The sequence below is a fragment of the Heliangelus exortis genome, chromosome 15, assembly GCF_036169615.1.
Source record: "Heliangelus exortis chromosome 15, bHelExo1.hap1, whole genome shotgun sequence".
NCBI lineage: Eukaryota > Metazoa > Chordata > Aves > Apodiformes > Trochilidae > Heliangelus > Heliangelus exortis.
Window position 1 is genome coordinate 9,607,781 of NC_092436.1, and position 21,332 is coordinate 9,629,112.

The following is a 21,332-nucleotide window of genomic DNA, read 5'->3' on the forward strand; positions in this document are numbered from 1 at the left end:
CTTCATCATTTGGTTTCTGGAAAAGACAATCAACAATTCAGGTTTTTTTTATAGAAATGGAAATACACTTCTCAAGTAGCGGAATTCAATTTTAAATCTCATTGAAAGCAGCTCAACTCATTTGTATACCTAAATTTGCTGAAATATGTTTTCTGTACTTACTGCATGTCTAAATCCTTGCACAGCTTCACCCTGTTCTCCACATTTCCATGTAATGATACAAAAGCAGTCGCTATCGGTGCTGGAGAAATTTTGCTGGGAGCTTGGGGAACTTGTGTTTGCCAAGTGTCTGCTGGTTAACACACAATGGGTGAAGGCTTTGTCAAATTAACAGTGAGGTTTCTAACCAGAGTGGTATTGAAATGAGTAACAGGCTAGGGCTAATGAAAGGCAGCAGCTTCTATATTTGAACTGGTTGAGGAGACGTTTCAATGGAAAAGAGCTGAGATATGTCAGATGTGCTTAACAACGGTACTGAGGTGGTGGTGGAAATTGCTCTTATCCAGATGACAGCTAAATGATACCTGACACATTCCTCAGGTGGTTGGCCTGACCCTGCAGGGGTGAGCAGGACCTCTTTCCCTTCGGGATACCCTGTGTTTCCAGCTGCCACCGCTCGGTGTTATCCCATTGCCGACCTTTCCTGCATCTCCGGTGGGAGAAGCTCCCACTACATCTCCAGTGTAGTGTGGGAGTTTACACTTGGATGGTGCTATTTGCTTGCTTCCCTCCCCTTACCCCTGCCCATTGTCGGAGATGAGTTGTGGGCAGGTGGTTAGGCAAGAGTGAATTCTTTATTATTGAGGCACACCATTTTTTCTGTCTCCTACAGGTGATAAACTAGGTGTGCAACATTGCAGCTGATGGGTGGGACATGTCCTGACCTGCAGAGTGGGCTGGGAGGCCACGTGGATGATGGTGGATGGGTTGCATACCAGCATTGGGCTTTATGGCTTTGTGGCTGCTCTTACCTCCGGTGCTCTGCAGAGGAGTTGCTCTCACTCACTGGTGAGAGAGGCAGCCAGCAGTGCATATCTGCACCCGGGTGTTGTGGATGGTGCTAATTTCTATGTGCTAATTGCTTTCATTGGCAGGCACTGCAAATAGGGCTCAGAAAATGGTTAATAGCCAGATGGGAGCATGAAACCCCCCCTGAGGATGCAGGGAGCCCAGTGGTACTTGAGGACTGGCAGGCTGGGAGAGGTTAAAATTCCCCTGAGGGGTCGAAGCCCTTCCATAGAGCTGAGAGGTGCAGGAAATACTGAGGAGCAACACCTAGGAGGGTCGGGCAGGCAGCAAAATGTCATTGCAACACACATTGCTTGTGGTGGTGGGGTGAGCATGGGCAGCGGCTGTCGTGGGCAGGCAGGAGGCACTTGCTGGCTGAAGCACAAGTGAAAAACTTTCCAGTTGGGATCCAGCTGCTGATCCTGGCCCAAATAGGGTCATTGGTATTTAAGAAAGAGCCAAATTCCCTTTTAAGAATCCGGCTGGGATCTGATTGCAGTGCTTCTCCCACAGCCTTCCTCACAACTGCGAGGAATACCAAGTATGAGTGGCATTTGTGTCTGGTAAACACAAGGGAGAATGGGACTTGGTCTGGCAGAAGTTACTTTAATTTCTTATTTTTGAGAAATTGTTTTGTAGTCTTAAGAAAAATGCTTTAATAATTAACCCTTTATCAGCAAGTCAGAAGTATCAAGTTCAGACTTTTACTGGGCTGATATTCCCATGTGCCAGTCTGTTGCAGAGCAGTGATGGTCAGAAGCTCCTGATTACAGTAAAGCAGCAGAAATTCATAGCTTGTGGATCCTTTTTAAAATTTGATGGTTATTATAATAATATATACACTTTGTAAATGAGTAGCAAAGACCATGTAGTGGAAAAAAATCTCTCTGCCTTTTCCAGGGGCTATCATCTCAGCTTCAAGGGACATTTTTGTTTAGATCCATTCTCCTGTCCCTCCTCCCCCTTTAGTTGCTAGTGCTACACTGAAGGAGGAGTGCTTGGTATCCCGAGCAGGGAGTTAGTTCAGTAGATTGTTTGGTTTGGTTCCAGTCGGACTTCAACAAAACTACAAAATAACAGTTCAGGTTGTTCTGGTTTGAGTGAAAAAGGTACCTGTTCAGACCAGTTTTTTGTCTGGGTTTGGTAAACTCTGTGATTACACGTGTTAATCCTGCCTCAATAACAGCCCTATTTTTCCTGCTTTCCTGCTTCTTTCAGTCCAGGAGATGACATTTCTTGAGTCTGTCGCTGATTTTGCTCCTGACTTCCTGTGTAATGTTTGGGCAAGTGGCTTTATCATAGGCTTGTTTTGTATGTAAAGGAGGCAGGAAACACTGTTTGGCTCACGAGTAAATTAATTAATGCACAGCCATGAAGCATCTCCAGGAAGAAGGTCACAGAAGTGGGAATAAAAAATAGATTGACTTGCTGCTTCTTTTGTAGCTTTCTGCTTTTCCACCCTTCAAAAGGAATCCTGTGAAATCACTCCCTGTGATTTAGAGCTGGAACAGGTTGATCGTCTGCTGAGAACTATCTTTAACAAGCTTCACACAGTACATACCCAAAAATGTGCTGCAGCCAACTGGCATGATTAATTCAGCTCTGCCATTGGCGTCTCGGCTGTTGAGACTGGAGGAACAACTGTACTCAAATCCAGGCAGGCACTGCCTATCAAGACAGTGCTAAGTGAAGTAGTGTGTCCTGCCCCATGGCCCCTGTGCTGTCAGACACACACAGCACATTGCCAAGTGTGTCATTAAAGGGAGAGCTTTTTGTTGCTCTCCACTTTCATGCCGGGTAGTGCTGGGCAGGTTCCCTCTCCTCTGTTTTATTGTTTAGACTCCAGAGTGGAATTGCTTTGCTCAGAGGTAGGATAGCTGGCAAACAGCACTTTCCTCCTTTTATTCCTCTAGATAATTGCCACAGGTCAGAAGGACCTGTGTGTCACCTTCTGATTCTACTGTAGATGGTCAAAAGCATACCCCTGAGTCTGTGGGTGCAGGCAAAACTCTTAGAGAGCCCTCACCCCAGGCAAAGGAAACTGCAGAGTCCCAGCATGTTATAATTTAACAGGCTGAGGAGGTGCTTAAGTATGCTTAAGGTGTTTAACTTTAGCCAGTCAAGTTTGAATGTGCAGGCATTACTGTTTACTTGACATGAAAAGGATGAGTCACCTTGAAGCTTATGCTGTGCTTCTCTTCCCATTCTAGTAAAGATCCTTCTTGCAAATCGTGTTCAGTGGCTTCTCAACTAGGAATGCAAATAGGCACCTTGGTCCTTGTAAGCTCCACTGGGTTTAGCATTCAAGCTCACTGAGTTTTGGAGTTGCACTTTTGGACAGTCAGTGTCCTGCTGCACAGTTTGCCTTGAAAGGAAACATTTTCTTTCTCATCAGCATCCCACTGCTTACAGAGCCCATCTGTGCAGGTTAGTAGCTAAAATAAGAGCAGGTTTCCCTAAAGTGGAGTGTGCGTGTCACTGTGATGGATGTGGTGGGTTCAGGAGAGACGCAGAGAAGCAAATCTCCTGATCCAGACAGCAGAGAGCTAGGGAGAACCCAGGAGCAGGGGCTCACTTTGTGGGGTGGCTTCATGAGCTGCAAGATGGGCTGAGGCCAGGTGTGTTCCCCTGAAACACGTCACATCCCACCCGAGTTTCCTTATGTGGAAGTTGTGAGCAGTCTCCCTCATCTTTTTACTTTCTATTTCCATCTGTCTTCTCTCCTTTTTTGGTCTCCTTTCTTGTGCCCAGAGCAGTTTGGCATCCCACACCTGCTGTTGCTGCTTTCCATAGCGGCCAAACCACACTGCTGACTCACGCAACTTCCTTGCTCCTAATGAGCTCCTTGGCCTCATGCTCATTTGGGGCTTCCTGGCATCAAAACACAGCGTGGCCAGTGGATTTTTCTCGAGGCTTTACCCAGAGAGCAGATGTATGCTCACTTACCAACAAGGGCAGAAAGAGGTGGGAGCATCAAGGAACCTGGCTCCATGTCACATCCTGGGAGATTTTTCTGTCTGCAGCAGCTCCAGGAAGTTTTGCTATAGGAGCATTTCCAGACTGTTCTGTCTTCTCATTCAGGCAGTTTCTACCCCCTTGCCTTTGGCATCACTGACCTGCTGTGTCCTTGAGGGGACTGGCCCTGTGTCAATAGTCCACATGTCTATATGATGGCCCCAGTGCCTTTAGGTTGTGAGGTCCTCCCTCCTCTCTGAAAATCTCCCCTTCCCACCTCTTTGCATGCTGCAAATACAGCAGGGCTGCCCAGAGGCTGGAGCAGTCCCTTCCCCACAGTCCCTTAGATGTGTACCCATGGGTGGACATGTTTTATGGGAAGGAGATGTCCTTTACTCTGGTTAGTACCATATCTTGATGATTGGTGCATTTCTCCCTCTCTTCTGTATGTTAAAAGCATGAATCATTGGCACCAAGACACCCAGTTGAAAGCTGTATCTCATCATACCTGTGCCAGCTTTTCCCTTCAGACCTGGATGCGCTGTTGTCTCAGATGCTGAGTGCTGGAACATGAAAATCCTGGTGTCTGAACAGTTGAAGTGGGGCTTTGGGGAGGGGGGAGGGAGGGGAAAGTGATTTCTTGCTTGTTAATTTGTTTTTTGCTCTGTGTCCAGGGAGATGTCTTCCTCTGCTTTGTGCAAGCAGAGCATGCTTTCCACTCAGGAGTTTTTTTCTTTCAGACCTCTGGCAGTGGAGAAGCTCGTAGATCCCCTACTGAGAGGATCAGACACCATCCCTTTCCCTGCTCCAGCAAAACCAGGTCTTCTTTCCTATCTGAACAAACAGGACCAGTGTAGAGAATCCAAATCAGAAGAAAAGAATTCCTTCTCACTTGCTGCTGGAATTATACAGGAAGATTCTTAAAAAAAATAACAACAAACCAAAAACATTTAACTACAATTCAAAGCATTTCAGTGCAGCAGGGAAATCACAGGGTATTTTTTAAGAGCTACTGATGCTTTGAAAGGAGAAAAATGGATGCAGTTGTGTTTTGCAGAGTTGTAGGCTTCTGGATATAGCACATTCTGTTTTCTTATTTCACAGTGGATATTTCCATAATAATGAGGCTTTTCTACTTTAGGAATTCTCCCATTTTAAGCATCCATTTGTCTGACCCCAGGTTTCTTGTGATTTTACTCCTGATAGTATGACTTATGGCTATGTAGGAGAAATAGATGGCATAAAAGCAAAGCTCTGTTTTTCATAGCCCGTGCAGCAGCACAGGGAAGTCAGTCAGGAGAGAATTTCCCTGAGTGAAAGTTTTCCATCAGGTTTCCAAATGTCAGGGAAAAAAAGTTGTTTGATTTTTGCCCTCCTCTATAACTTGAATGTTAAATCTGCCAAACTCTGCCTTAACAAGCCAAAGATAAAAGATAGAATATCCCATTTGGCAGCAGAAATGAAATAATTTCATTCAGGTTTATCTCTCTTTCCTGAGTGATGACTAACACTGTGGCAACAGCATTTTTCAGCCTGTTATCTGTTTTGGTCTCATCAGGGCACCAGCTCTCAGTTTGACATCTTCTGTATTTTATGGAGTGGGGTTTAAAAGTTATCTCTGCAATATTATGCTAAGGTTGAGAGCATAACTCCTAATGAGAGGGAATTGCCAGGTTTTGGAGTCTTTTACTTGGACACGGTTAGACAGAGCTTTTTGGGGGTTTTTTTTTGCACTTTGCACTTGAGATCTGTCTAGTCGAGTGTTCTACTGGTGGCCAAAATTGCTGCTAAGGGGAGCAGCTAAGAGGCTGCAGTGAATTACAGGATGTTTAGGAGGAGACAGAACCAGGACCTCTGGACATGTGCTCTCCAGAAGGCAGCCAGGAAGGTTAACACTGGAACTATGGTGAAGTAGAGAAGTACAGTAAATAGGAATGTATATATATCACTGGAGGTCTTAAAGAACAAGTTTGGTTTTTCATCAGCTAGAAATGGCATTGGTAGACCTGATCCCATCAGAGGTTAAAGGTGGGCTAAAGAATCCCTGTAGGCTCCTGCTGAAGAGGTGTTCCACCAAGAAATGCCTCTTTAAAGGGCTGTTCTTTGCAGTCCTTTCTCTGGAATGCCATCAAAACCTCTTGACTACTTTGTCAATGGATATTTTGGACTGCAAAGCGGAAGAGTTTCTTACTGTCGAAACAGAAATAATTTACTAACTGCTGTTTCACTTTTAGTGATAAAAAACATCATCTGGTGTGTTGTGTGGTGGCCATTGTGCTGGTTTATGAACCAGAGATAACTTTCAGATGGTGATCCCCAGGGACAAACTCCATAATGGAAAGAGTGTGTCAGTGGCCTGCCTTGGATCTGTCAGTCAGTGATGGATTTGCTCTGGTGCCCCCTGGGGATCTATAGCTGGCTGGTGGACAGAGCCCTGCCCAGGCTGGGGACAAACCTGCAGGGACACAGGGACATGGCATGGGGGCTGCACAAGGGCCTTGTCATCAGGGAGAGCTGAAAAATAAAAGTTGAGCACTGAGAGCGTGTGTGCAGGGAGGGAAAGCTCGATGCCACTGGAGCTTCCCTGCTTTCAGATATTTCAGGATGCCAGGCATTTTGGGTGATGTTCTGGAAAGGAGGTGTCCTCTGAAAAGTATGGAGCAGATCTTCACACTGGCATCCGATTTGTGAGTCTTAAATAGGAATTACTGGGTGATTTGCCAGCAGCAGAACAGCACTGCTTGTGCTGCTGATGTGATCAAAGGGAGAGGGTGAGAAGGACAGATGCTTTGCAAGTCAAAATTACAAGGAAATCCATCTCAGAGTTGATAAAAACTGCTCTTAGCCAACAGACCCTATAGTGTGTCTTTAAATACCCCAGCCTTGAGCAGCAGTCTGTACTGAGTCATGCCTGGGGATTGCTGTTATTAGGGAGTACTATAAGGGCTAGAAAAAGGGAGAGCAGGATACAGCCACACACAAACGAAAACCAAACAAAACCAACACCCAAATGCTGTTAACTATCCAAAGTCAATCTCTGGTGTCTGGGTGTTGTTTCTGAAAATGCCTGAATGGCTCAGGGCAGACTGGGTGCTGGACTCCTATGGACTGACTTGGCAGTCCTACCTGATGTAGGAAAACTTCTCTCTTGCTTCACCTTGTAGGTTCAGAGATCTGGCAAAAAAGTGCTTTTCTGTAAGACCTTTTGTATACATGGGGTTGGACAGGAAGAGATTTTTCTGAGAGAAGAATGCCTTCTTCCAAATTAGTCTACTGCTTCAGCTTTGAAAAGACTCCTCAGCATGCCAAATACCAGTGTCTGCACATAGATATTGGCAATAATCTGCTGTCCATTTACACCCTACCTTTTTCCAAAATAACTTTCATGTCTAGACAAAGGATGCAGCTCACCTGCAAGGCATGGTTATTCTCTCTGTTCAGTTTGCTATTGCATAGTAATTAAGATACTATTTTATTCTTAAAGGGTTCCAAAAATGCCTCTGCAACTCCAATATTTATGTAAGAGAGAAAAAGAAATTCATAATTTATTGAATTTGTGTGTGTTCTGCTGGGATTATTCATTGGAGGAACATCCTAAGTGATTTTTTTGTATCCTAGTAACCAACTGTGGTTGCTTTTCCATGAATAATCTTTATAGTTTAACTTGACCAGTGAAATCTAAAAGAGAAAACTCAAGTAAATTAGATCTATCAAGGCAGATAATTTCAAGGTACAGATAGCTTTTTTTCAGGTAAGAGAGAACAAAATTTTTTTTCTCCCTCATTTAACTACCTAATGATCAGATTGACAAATGCTGTCTGGAAAGTCTGATTTTACTGAGTAGAACAATAGTGGAAGTTTGAGTCATTATGAAATAAACTTCAAAACTTGATTTGTTTAATATTAATAATTAATGGATTGGTTAATATAGTCCTTTTCTCCCTCAGACAAGAAAAGGGATGGTTTTCAGCACTTCTTGATAGCAGTGCAGATTTATTTCCTTTCTGTGTTACAGGGGTGCCAGGGAGGGGAGTCTGGGGTGAGGGTCCCCCATGGCTCAGAGGTCCTGGCTCTGCTGCCAAATCATCAGCAAGGACATTGTGAAGCTTGGCTAGTGAAATACTTTGCCAAGCCCTTTCTTCCTGAAATACTGTCTCCACATGGAGCATCCATAGTTTATCACTTAATACACTTGTTCACATTTTTCTCCTTTAAAATTTATTTTGATAAAAAATTAGATCTTCTTAAAATTAAGTTTTGAGGGACTGTGTTTCTTTTGAAATGCCTCTTGCTCTTTGAAATACTCAAAGCTGGTTTTAGAAGCAAAACAAAAATAAAAATTGGCTTTGCAGCTCCCTGAACATGTTTACTATTTCTCCCACCCTCTTCAAGCATCCAGCTGACCGTCTCTAAGCAGAGGGCAGAGGTACATTCCTTCCAGAGAGGTCAAAACCACTTCTCATTTTAAAACAAACTATTTTCAAACCATCTTTTTGTATGCATTCCTATTTAGTAAATGTTTATACACCCGTGCAAAGAAACTGCACTGCTGTAAATACTGAAATCTATGGGCACACCACTAGAATCAATCACCAAACCACGTCAGGCAGCCATTAGTAAATCTCTAAGATTTTCCTTTGAGATGAGATTAATGCTGCAACCTCATGAGACAGTCCCAGAAGGAGGAAGAAGCTTTCCCCGTGTGCCTCTGTATCTTGACTATATTTTCCCCTGTCCTGATTTGCTCCCTGCCTCCTGTATCTTGAGCACAGCCCTGCATCAAGCAGTCCCTGGTCCTTCCTTCCCAATGGGCTGAGGGTGATAGAAATATTAGGTAGATCAGCACTGAGGACCTTTCTGTACTTAGATTCGTGTATTTTCCCCTTCTGTGCCTATATTCCTGCCCTGAGCCAGGGCATCCCTTTGGAGTGGTTGCTGTTGTGCATCTCCATCCATCACTCAGCACCTCAGACACAGCACCTCGGGTCTTTGCCCTGCTGAGTCAAAACTCTCCCTGGTTTTCTTTTGTAATCTTTTTTCCCTGGAGGCTAAGGGCTGGGAGCTCTTGCTGTGACTTGTTTTTTCTCTGTGGCACTGCATGAGTAGCTGAAAGGAGTGATACTGCCTTGGCCAAGGTGTGGTTTTGGGCACCTGAAACACTTTTTCTGTGAGGAAGTGACCATTTCCCCAGAGAGGTGCTCAGGCAAGGCATGGGGGGTGGCAAAGGGGATGTTTGGGGTGTAGACTGTCTGGGATCCATGCTGGGGAGCAACCCCAAGACTGTGGTGGGGGCTGTGATTGAAGCAGACAGGCCAGCTGAGTTTCATCCTCCTGGGTGCATGTGCTGCAGTGGGGCTTTGCCCAATTGGGGCATTTAAGTCCAACAAAGAAAAGGAAGAAACCTCCCTGTCCAAACCACTGTGGGCCTGCCTGGTTATCACAGGATGGGGAGCTGCAGAAAAATTGAAATGAAGCAATTAGTGCTATGAGGAGTGAGGCATCAGTGTGAGGCAGAGGGGAGCAATGGTCAGGGGGCATTTAAGCACAGACCTGTGTCCTGTGCAATTCTCCTGCTGTGGTTCCTGCTTTTGGTCCTACTTGATTAGGGTGGCTTAGAAAAACCTAAAGGAGCACAGGAGAACATGCTCCTGTCTCACTGAGCTCTGCAGAGAGTAAGAAGCTGAGCTGGAAAGCATCCCTGAATTTGCTGGGGTCAGGCAGGTGCCTGCTCTGTCCTGGGGCTGTCAATGGGCAGAAGGTTTGCTGGTCCAGTGTCCTGAGCTCTGTCTGAAAAAAAGCCAAAGTGATGCTAATGAGAGGACTTCCTCATTGGGAACCAGTGGTTTTAAGCATTATCAGCATGCATAAAAGCATGGGAATGGAGAGGGTAAGGAGGGCTACTCAGCCCCTTCCCCTCCTGATATCTGCCAGGAGCTGCTCTTGCAAGCAACAGGTTGTTTTTTTTACCAAAGGGTGATGAGTTTGGTGGGTGCTCTGCTCTGCCTGTCCATCGGGAAAAGTGGGTGCACACATTGCTGTGCCACACAGAGCATGTCAGGGCTGGAAATCCTCCACGGACCTGAGCCAACAGAGTTGTGCCAGGGTGGACATTGGCCACTGCCATTCAGATTATTTTCAGTGTTATTTTTAAACAACTTGTGTGCAGTTTGCTTCAGATGAAGCCAGTTCCTCAATCTTCTGTCAGAGGAGGGCTGTGCCTTTCTGTAGGGCACAAGGAGGTTCTGGGGAAGCCAAGGCTCCTCTTTCTGCCAGAATCAGATGACTGCAATGGGTGAGTTTCTTAGGAGTTTTTCCTGCAGCTCTTAAAGAGACTGCTCAAATTTGGTATTTCAAGAAGGCCCTCACTGAGCAGTGGCACCTCTAAAGCCCAGTGTCCTGAGGACTTGGGACCAGGGGAAAGCACAAAGCATGTGAGACACTTGATGCCATCTGTGCCATCTATTTTGAAGTAGTGGAAAGACAGTGGATGGTTATGCCACTGCCTGTCTCTTTTATTGTGGCCAGAACCACCAGAGGCTCAAAGCTGTCAACATGTAATTGTGTATTTTGTGTCTGTTAGTAAAATTTTGTTCTACTGAAGGAAAAAAAAAAAAAAACAACCCAAAAAACCACCAACAAAAAAAAACCAAAACAAAAAACCCCACAAAAACCCTACAAAAACAACCCAAAGAGAAACAAGTTCTTTCTCTCCACAGCTTTTCATGTGTGATTTATAGGTGTTTTTCCAAGTAAAGCCAAACTGGGCCAGAAACTGACTCTGATCGGTTTGATTTGGTTAATTGAAATGAGAGCCATCTGGGTAGAAACAGGAGGTTTCAGACAGCTGTTTATGTTGTTTCATGTTGGATTTCTAAAATTTCCAATTCCAGAGTTGCTAAGGAGTGTGCTGTTTGACCATACATGGGGTTTATAGGTGTAAATGATCTATAAAGAAAACAACAACAGCAAAAAGCCTCCAATCAAACAAAATAAAATTAGCAACAGCTTGCAGCTCAGTAATAAGTTGTTTTGAAGGTATTGACCAAGTGTTCTCTGTTGAATGAGAGTCCAAGATCCACCTTAAAAAAGGTGGGAAAACATGATGAAACTCAGTACTTGATACTGCCTGGACCTTCCCTGGCAGGGAAGCGCCCACGAGCGATCATGTTGAGGTTATTCACACATTCGCCCCATCTCTTGGGAGTGATTCCTTCCTCTGGGGGAGGAAGCAAAAATGCTTTGGCCTTTTTCTCACCAAAAATAGCTGGCATTTTTCTTCAACAATGCAAAGAATTGTCTCTCTTCTCCAGATTTCTTCGGTTCACCTGCCTCAGCATCTCTTGGCTGGGGTACTGCAAAGGGAGAGTAAAGGGAGAAAAATGTTGATGCTGACCTAGGTGTGCTGGGATCAAATCCCACTGGTGTTAAAGTTTGTCATGGAAGCTTAAAAATAAACTTCTTTTTGTGTTGAAATAATTGAAGACATTTGAGATGAAGAAGGGGTCTGAGGTTGTTGTGCATCCAGTAATGGTATGACTGTTTTCTTTTGTTTGGACAGTTTAATGGCTTAAAGTGGGACTTGTTTCCTCTTATTAATTCCTGTAAATATCATGCAAAAGGATCTTGCAGTTCAGCCATGCAACAGCCAAGTGTTGCACAACCACCTGCCTCTCAAATTGGCTTCATAGCTTACCAGAAAACTATGTTTAAAAAAAAAATGAAACCAAAGAAAAAAGGGTGCATCTTTTATTTTAAGTGTGGAGCATTTTTCTCTGTTTCTGGACCAGCAAAGAACTCTCCTCTTGTTTCTTTTATTTCTTTTTTTTTCTTTTTTTTTTCTTTCCTCTTTTTCTTTTGGCTTTATTTCTGAAGATGCACTGTATTTAGAAATTTATAGCCTATTTGTCTGAGCATTAACTAAAACAGCCAACAAAATATGTGATATTATTGTACAAGTTGGACTCCATGGGAGTTAAGTCACCAGCCCTTGAAATCACTTGGAGTGAGCCAGTATTAAATTCATTTAAAATCTCTCTGCTGGGAGAGTGCTGGCCTGGGGCACCAGCCCTCTCAGCACTGTCTGGCTTCAGTCCCCCAGCAGGTACCTGTAACACATTAATGTCCCCACGTGCACCACAAACCTTTTTCTGCTTTGTGATGCCTCCAGGGAAACCAGGCTGGCAGAGTGAAAGAGCTGTGCTTTGCCCCTCTGATTTTAATTATTACCAGTTATTCCCATCCTTCTGCCCTGTTTTGGATTCTTTGCATATTGTTTCAGAAAAGCTTAGTGGAATCGCAGCCTTTGTATATATAAAATATAGGATGATTGAAGACCTGGCCACTTCTTTATTTAGCTTCCTCAGCCATGTGTTCCTCCCAGAGCATTTTCCCCTCTTGCTGCCAGATCACTGTTTAAACTGTGTGTAAATATAAAATGGAACTGTGGACAGCATTTAAAATTGCTGCACCATGTTGGGAGCAGGGCTTGCTGGAATGAACATCTTCTTAAAGGCCTTTTTTTTTTTTTTTTTTTTTTCCCCTTTTCTTGTGGTTTTGTAGCTCCCCTTAGGACAGATCAAAAGCCTTGAATGGGTCCCACTGTTAAGTCTAATGGCTTTCTGGTTATCCATCCCTATTTGGACTGAAACAGCTTCACCATTTTTTTTAAAAATAGAATTCTATCCTGTCCTCTGAGCCTAGAGAAGTTGCAATTAGCAGGGAAAAGAAAAAAAAAAAAAAAGAGTGTGACCCTCAGAACTGCTCTGAAAAGAGGAGATAAACACCAAAGAAGCTTCTGTAACAAGTTTGAAGAAAACTAGCAGGCTTGTTCCTTTTATTATGGGGTTTTCTTAGCAAAAGCTGAAGAGGGAATGGAATGGGCAGCAGGCTCTCCTTTCTGCCTCTGTAGCATCACTCTGAGTGCTGCTCTCACCCTTCACCTGCTGGGTTTCTCCCTCTGAAGCCCCATTGCTGGGCAATTCCCATGCTTACAGAAAAGCTTTCTGGTGTTGTTACTGGGCATGGAAAACGTGCTCAGCTCCTTTGGCTTCTGGTCTCAGTGCCAGGCAGCCTGGGGGGATGCTCAGCTCAGTGGTGCTGTGGGGCAGAGCCAGGGGGGCTGTGACAGCACATCCCAGGTACTGGCATCTCTCCAAGGACAGTTTTTGGAGGTGGGAAGGGCACGGGTATAAATTGTATGCAGTCTGAATTCAGAGGGATGAAGGCAACATAAACACTGGCTTTTAGGGTGTTTTCAGAGAATAACCAGGCTAAATCACAACTCTTACCTTTCAAATCTTATTTTTCTCCCCGTTTCACAAGCTGCCCTCCTGGTGCAGTGCTGTGACGCAGCCTCTGTCTGTAGGGGATGGGTGGGTTTCCTGCATCAGAGAGACAACAAAATTCTTTCCTTCTTTTTGTTCCTGCCTGGGCTGGAAGCGACACATTGACAGGCTGGAAAAGATGTGCCAAGCTCCAGCACTCTTTCCATAAACCCTGTATTGCAGCTATGGGATGGAATAAAATTGCAGGTCTGAGGATATTGAAAGGGAATGCATTTCATTCTCCAGTTTCATTAGGAGTCCTTAACTCTGGAATGACCTGGTCACTATTTATAAATCCCCAGTGCAGAGGACTTGGTGCAGCTGGTCAGAAGGAAAGAGGTTCAATGGAAACAGGGGGTCCATGTGCATTAATGGTTGTTATGTGGTCCTCTGGCAGTGAGGGAAGTGGGTGAGGGCATGGACTCTTCCAGTGTCAGGGATTACAGCATTCACATGTTCTTGCAGTTCTTCAATAAATGACTGTCATGATTGGAAAAGGAAAATACCTCTTCAGAACAATGATTTTAAACATCAAGCATTGCTCTGAAAAACAGCCCTGTGCTGTTGATGCTGTCTGCAGGGGAAGAGTTGTCTTGCTTGTGAAGAATTGATGAATGGAGAAGGATTGGGGCAAGGAAACAAACCCAGATTAATTTTTTAGGCTGTGAAAAATCCTCTTACCTGGGATCTTTTCTGTATGGTGTGGTTAACCAAGAACACACAGTGGGTGTCCCACAGCCACAACAATGGGGTCCCTCCATTGTGCTGAGGGACCAGGAGCACTCACTAATACTCCAAGTTTTTGGGGTCCCTTGGGTTGTTCTTAGGCTGTGTCTGCAGTCTCTGCAGCTGCTGGCCTGGAGCAGGGAGGAAGGGATCTCTGAGACAGATCCCAGTGGCACAATAGCCTATAAAATTAAGAATATCTCTGTGTCTTTTTTGATGCCATGTAAAGCAATGCTGTAGAGCACTAAAACCACTGAAGACAAAATCCTTTTTCTTTAATGACTGTTTCTAGGAAAATATGAAAATAATAAATCACAAAAATGCATATTTTAATCACTGACGAGTTGAGCATGTAGATTTTGAAAATATTTAGTCTCCCAGCCTAACAGTCCTAGAAAACTATTTGTGGAGTTGATTAAACAGATGTCAGCTGTTTACTGCTCATTGCTTTTAATTACCTCCCAAAACTCTGCTATGAACCCCTGAGTTTAGGATTAGAAAATAAAGTGAGCTGAACAGGGCTCTGCTATCCCCAGGGTTAAACTTAACTTTCTAAAGAAGGTAACAATTTTGGAGAACATAATACATCAAGAGGAAAAGGTTTCTCTCCTGGTGTGAGTAATCATATGGGTTGCACACGAAGCCTGTTAGTGAGCATACAGCCCAAGAGTTCCAGTATGAGTAGCTGACTATTTTTTACAAGCTGTTTTTCTCTTTAGCCAGTAGCCAAAAGTTTCCTCTCATTCTGTATCCCATGCTTGATGACTTTGAAATCCCTGACATCATTCAAAGCTCTCTGGCTTGTGAGCATGGCCTTCTGACTGACACGAGCCAGTGGTCTTGGGTGTCAGGGCCATGGATGGATGACAATGAGCTGTGCCATTTCCAAGGCTCCTCATCTATCATGCAGCTGCTTTCATTCTTCACACCAAAAAGTTTAAGTAGGGATTATGGCATGAACTCTGCCTTTTCTCCATCCAGCACCTACTCACTCTTGCTCTGTCTCTCATTAACCAAGTCTATGAATTTTTTACTAGTTGCAGACTCATTGACCCAGATTCACTAATAATATGGGGGAGAGGAGATTTTTTTTTTCCAGTGCTTAATTGTTGGCTTCTGTGTATTCTTACTGCTATTTATATACAGGAGAACTAAAAACCTGTAATAAAGACAGGGCCAACTTTGCAGCAAAATTAATTCCTGAGCACAGTGAGAGGCACAGCAGGAGAGAGATGGGGGAAGAGGGAGGTGGAGCATAGGTGGACTTCACTGTACTTGCAGACCCAGCAAGAGGTTTTTGGATAGCTCTTCCACAAGAGCATATTGGTTTAGGTCAGGGCACCCAACTTTGCTCTGAAAACGTCACACCATTGAAGTCATGCACTGGCTTTGCTTTGTGTCAAGTTTAAGTTCATTTACCACCAGACCGTAGCTTCTTGACTGTCTCACCTGTGCAAGGAGATAAAACCCCTCTACAATAAAGAATATTTTTCCTTTTTTTCCAGATTGGGAAATAGTATTCTGCTTTTTCTAGTTGTAATAGTCTTTCATGTTATGGAAGGAGTTGTTTCATTAAGCCAAATAAAAATGTATGGCTAAGGTAAGGGCAGAAACATTTTCATCGTAGGGAAAAAAAGAAAAGAATTTAAGACAATAGCAAGGCCTGAAAACTTTTAAAAGTGCAAGACACAGGAAAACTGTTCAGTGTGGTGTCGTGGTAGATGGACACAAAGACAGGAATGCAGAGGTGATGGGTCACTTTTGTCCCATAGCCTACAGGTGGAAGGAGGCTGGGGAAGACTTGAAGATGTGCTCACATTTCCAGAAAGCAAAGTGAAGCAGAAGGTCTGGAAGTGGGTTGGGAGAGTCTTCCTGCCTGATTTGAGGGAGCACTGGCTCCCCCCATTCTTGGAGGCTCTGTGATCACTGCTAGATTGTGAAAGATTTGCTATCAGCACTCTTCATCCTTGGAGCAGGCCTTCTGTCTTGGTTTATTTTCTGCTTTGAGCCAGCTGGTGGATCTTGGAGAGAGACATTGGTGTTTCAGCTGCACTTGCTGTCTCTTGGCTCTGATGCTTGTGTCATGATGTGACATTCAGTTAACCAGGAGAGCTGAGCCCTGGGTTGGCTTTCTTGACAAGGCAACTGCTCTTTTAAATGATGTGGTGGTTGAAGTTTGCATTCCTATGAGTGCATTCCCCACTGCAAGGAAAGGGCTTAGTTTGAAAGGAGCAGTGTTGTGGGAGCTCAGTTCCAGAGGGCATGGTGGGAGAGAAGGGATGGAGCCACTTGGAAAATTCTGCAGGATGGAATTGCCTGTATTTGATGGTTTGAGAAAAAGGATCAGAACAGAGGATTTTGCCTAATGATGCTGGCAAATACCTCTCTGCTCTCATGAAGGAATACCTTGGATCAATGTGTCATTAGTGTCTGCTTAGAAAATAATTGATTTTAGCAATTTAAAAAAAAAAATCCCCATGAAGTGTTTGGTTTCAAGCACAAGCCACGGAAGTGAGAGGGTTTTTGTACTTGAAAATCCTCTTGAAGACAGACACAACTTGATTTTGTGAGTTAAATTCAATCCTTGTTCTCTGCCAGGGATTTTTCTAGACTGTTTTGCAAAGAAAAATGTTGAATGTCCATTAGATATTTGCATTGAGAGTTACCTCAGTGCCATAACACACCTTCTTTTGATGAAAAAGCAACTGTGTAGTTTCTCCTCCCCTCCTTCCCAAATTAGTCTCTTCAAAAATAATGCATTTTCTGGGATTCACTTTAGGCCCTTCAGCCTCCCCTTAACACCCCAGTGTCTGTATCTCCCTTGCAAGTGACCCATTAAGTTTTTTTTAACATCCTGGAAATCTATCTTGGGTTAGAGAACCAGGTAGGGAGAGCAAAGCAGGGCTCTGGACTGGTTATGCAAACCAGAGGAATTTAAATGGGGGATATTTATTAATTGTCAACTTGAGTTTTCCAGTGTTTGAGCCAGCTGCATGTGAGAAAATGAGGCCAATTTTTTGTCGCAGCCTTATAGTAGGTTTGTTACCCTAACTCTGAAAATCCACACTGCTGAGAGTGGAATAGGTGACACCACTGCTTCCCCCTGAGCTTTCCACCACATTTTCTACATTATTTTTTTTTTAAAAAACAAATGTCTAAGCAGTGCACTAAATTTATATGTGAACAGATTTGAATCTCTTGCTCTCAGAAGATAAGATCTCCTCAGAGCAGAATCCTGTTTTGTGGTACTGTGAATGTTCTCTGCAGGAACAGCTCAGCTTGCTTCTTCCAGCCTCCAGCAAGGCTCTAAAGATGCAGTGGGATGAGCAGGGCTAGGACTGTGCTGTCATGGATTGGTCCATGAGGGTTGTTCCTACAACCTTGCGATCCTGTAGTAAACTTGATCACGTTGTTCCCACATGTTGGGATTTTTCCTGTTTCAAAGCAAAAGCCACCTGCCCCCTCTTTCCAGATGCCTCGTTTAATGTTCAACAGGGTTGTTGGAGCAGCTTTGACCCAACTATCTGCTGTAATAGGAAAAAGTTCTAATGTTACTGATAAAGCAGCAGCCATAAAGATAAGACATGGGCGTGTTGGGTGGATTCCCTTTCTCATGTGCAGTGAGCATCAACGGGCACATTTCAGGCTGTGTGCTGTTACCTTTCAGCCTTTTCTCTGAACAATATGGGAAAACCAGACTTCAGATGCATGCTGTATCTCCTGTGAGCTGGGGATACCCCGGGGTTGTGGTCCCAGCAATTTCTCTTCCCTTGACATTCTTGCTTTACCCAGTATGCATCCCTGTTTGGCACCTGGCTGCCCCAGAATTTACTTGCTTTGTGATCCTGCACCTCTTCCAGCATGGATTTACTGGATGGAGTCCTCAAGAAAAAGCTATGGGAGCCACAGAATGGCTTTTGATGCAGTTGTAGAGTTAATACAGACCATGGATGTACCCTGGCACACAGGGAAGGCAGTGCCCTCCTATAGTAGCAGCTCTCTGCTTTAGCATTTGGCATTAGCACGTTATTCTCTCTTTATCATTTTAGGGCTTTTCATGGCATTATTCTTTCCTGGCTTGTCAGGAAAAGCAAATACAGGATCAGTCTCACTTAGGGTCAGCTCCTCATTTCCACAGCCTTCTCTGCTCTGTGCCCCAGAGAACAGAAGCCTTGGAGAGAGCTCTTGTTCTGAATTGTGGCTGCTGCTGTCAGTGGGATTACTGTGCCACAGCAAACCCCATGCTGTGAGCAAGTGGGTGAAAAAAATATCTATTTTTAGAACTGGAATAATGATACAAACGTGGAGTTCATCCAGGGTCTGTCTGCTGTACCTTTTTGCAAGGCAAAATGTGTATTTGTTAAAATACCTCTCCAAAGGCCAGTATAACCTAATAAATAAATGTGCTGCCCTTTTGGAAGTCTGGGGAAGTTTCAGATGTGCAGTAGCAATTTGAAGTTGAGAGCACAGGTCCCCAGAACCAGAACCTATTTCAGTGCAGCCCATGTGGATGGAAATGCTGCCTTCCAGCCAGGTTCTTTAGCAGGTTTCAGTGAGGTGCCCTGCACCATTCTGCATCCTCTAGTGCAGCTTTTTCTTCCATTTTCCTGGCTTACTTCATATTTTCTTGTGCGTTTGAGGGACTTATGCTGCAAGTATCATGTTTGCAGTTGTTGAGAGCAGGGATGAAAAATGGAAAACTCGGGAATGAAAAGTAGCACAATGTTGGGCTCAGGACATCTCCCAAGGAGACACAGAGGGTTTCCTGTCCCATTTGATGATCTAGCCAGCCTGCTGACATATTTACAGGGCTCAAGAATCAAAGTGTTTGAGAAACATAAATTTTTAAAATCCTGTTACCTTCCAGTGAGGTGGAGGAATACTATTACTCTGACTTATGCAGGGAAGTGAGGCATAAAGAGAAGAAATCACTTGCTCAAAGCATTATAGGAATCTCATAGTTGAAAAAAAGAATTGGCATAGCTCTTAGCTGCCTGTCATGGCATCAGGCACCTTTGGAAAGGGTGGTATTGCTGCCCCAAGCTTGGCTGTTCTTATCCTGCTGATGGGCTTTTGGGGTGGGAAAACACAGGCAGGAGAGGGAAGGGTTTGGAGAAATAGCAGAGGGACTGAAATGTGATCCACACAACAGAATCAGGGCAATTCAAAGGCACAAACATCCTGTTGAGCTTGCCTGGTCCCCTTCAGTACATAATGAGTAAAGCACACACCCAAGCTCAGCTTCAGGCGTGTTTTGGTGGGAAAGCTCTGCCTCCTCTGCCTTGGGTTATGTCAGGCTTTATTCCTGGTGGCAACTGGCAGGTGTTCATGCGAGGTGGAACAGCCTTCTAAATAAATTATCCATTCATTTCCTTCTGGAGGCTTTCCTATTGTTTAGCCACAATATGCCTTCCTGTTTCTTTTTTATTTTTATTTAAAAAAAAAAAACACAACACAAAACAAAAAAGCCAATCCCCATCCTCAAGTTCCTCTCTGGCAAAGTGGACTCAAAGCTGTGTTTGAAGTGGGTGCCCATGACACTGCTCTTCCATCTGTCGTGCTGCTGTCACAGTCACTCCCTCCTTGGTCCTCTGTGCATGAGAAATACCTGCTTGGGAGCCCTGCTGGAGGGCATCACATCACATCCCACCCTGATCAGTGTTTTCTCTGGCAGATTGATGTGGGAGGAAGGCAGAGTGGAAAGCAGGGGATCCTTGTGACAACATAGAGGAGAGCAAAAGCTCTGTTCTCTCCTTCCTCCTCCTGGCCAACACATAGAGACACTTCCTTTCAAAGAGATGTTATTTTTTACCCTTTCAGAAAAAAAAAATGCATCTTGGTGGATTATAAAATGAAGGCTTCTCTATAGGGGGAGGTTGCTGCCCAGTAAGGTGGGTGTGATGTGGAAGAGCATCACTGAGCACAGCGGGTCCTTTGGGACCCCCTTGGAGCCAGCTGGACCACATCCAGATGGAAAATGGGGAGCTGGTGTGGGAAAGTGTGGCCAGGAGAAGATTCACCCCTGGTTTCTTGTGGCCAGTTGCCCGCTGTGTGCTGGCTGGGTTGGTGCCACTGTGCCTCTCTCTGCTGAGGAAACCCCCAACTGGATTTCTTCTGCAGCATCACTTGTCAGGAGCGTTTGCAGGCAGACACATGGAGCAGCACCCACATGAGCAGAGGGTGGGTCTGTGCTGAAAGCCTGTGCTGAAAGCCATCTTCTGCATTTCAGCTCTTTGGGAGGCAAGAAATGAAATTTCTTCTGGGAATGCCCAAGGGAAACACCCCTACCTCTTGCGAGTATGACCAGGGCTGATCTTGCAGACCAAGGGAATGCTCCTCCTGGGGGGGGCCTGACCCTGAGGGGATTTAAAAACTACGGGAGCTTCTTTCCTCCATGTCTTCCCCAAATCTGCCTTTGTGGCCCTGGCATGGATATGGAAAACCCCCCAGAGGTGTAAGAGCAAGGATGTGTTTATTTACATTAGCACACTACAGGATTAACCATTACCTTATGCTATGCAGCCACGTGCAGTGTGAATGAAGAGGTACAAAAGAGATTTTGTTCAGCTGCTGCCTTTGTCTGTCATGATTTAGGACTGAGTTTTTTTCTTGATGCAAACAGGAGCTCTTTGCCCTTGTAGCTCTTTCACTCCTGTTGCCTAATTTCAGAGCTTGCCTGCTAGCCTCTTCTCTCGCATTTATTTAGAGCCTCTGTTAGTTCAGACACAAACACAAGTCCCAGCCTCTTGCTGCCCTACCTGGTAGGCTTTTGCTTACAAAAAGGACTCACAGCTGCAGCTCTCCTGCCAGCTTTTTACCAACTCATCTCCTGGTGTTTTCTGGTGTTTCTTTCCAGAAAAAAAAAAGCATCAGAAAGTCCTTCCCTTGTCCCAGAGCAAAGTCAGGAGTTACTCACAGGGAGGAAAAAGATTGAAGGAAGGGCCAAGCAGTCAGCTTCTAAAACCTTACACATGGCAAAAAATTTCAAAATAAATGCATGCATGTGATGCAGTTTTATATTTAACAGGATGACTGAGCACCCAGGACGCCTCCCATTTCTGCTTTAAAAATCTACAAAGCCAGGTGTAAAGAGGAGGAGAGGTGAGGTGGGTGGGAAATGGGGAGACTGAAGCGCCTGCGGCACCATGGTGATGGTGCTGGGAGCCCTGATCCTGGAGCAGGACCCCAAGTGTCCGGGTATATGCAAAAATGATTGTCCTCACCTCAGGGAAGTTAGAGCTAAGGTTTAAGATTAAAATTTGGGCCTTTTCCATTTCTGTTTCATGCCTGTGTGAACTTCACTTTAGGCCTCAAACCTGC

At 44.6% G+C, this 21,332-nt stretch overlaps 1 protein-coding gene across 3 annotated transcripts in view; it reads left to right on the plus strand.

Annotated features, from left to right (window-relative positions):
* NEURL1B (neuralized E3 ubiquitin protein ligase 1B) overlaps positions 1-21,332 on the plus strand; it is a 132,264-nt gene that overhangs the window by 101,365 nt on the left and 9,567 nt on the right. The gene's annotated exons all lie outside the window — the stretch shown is intronic.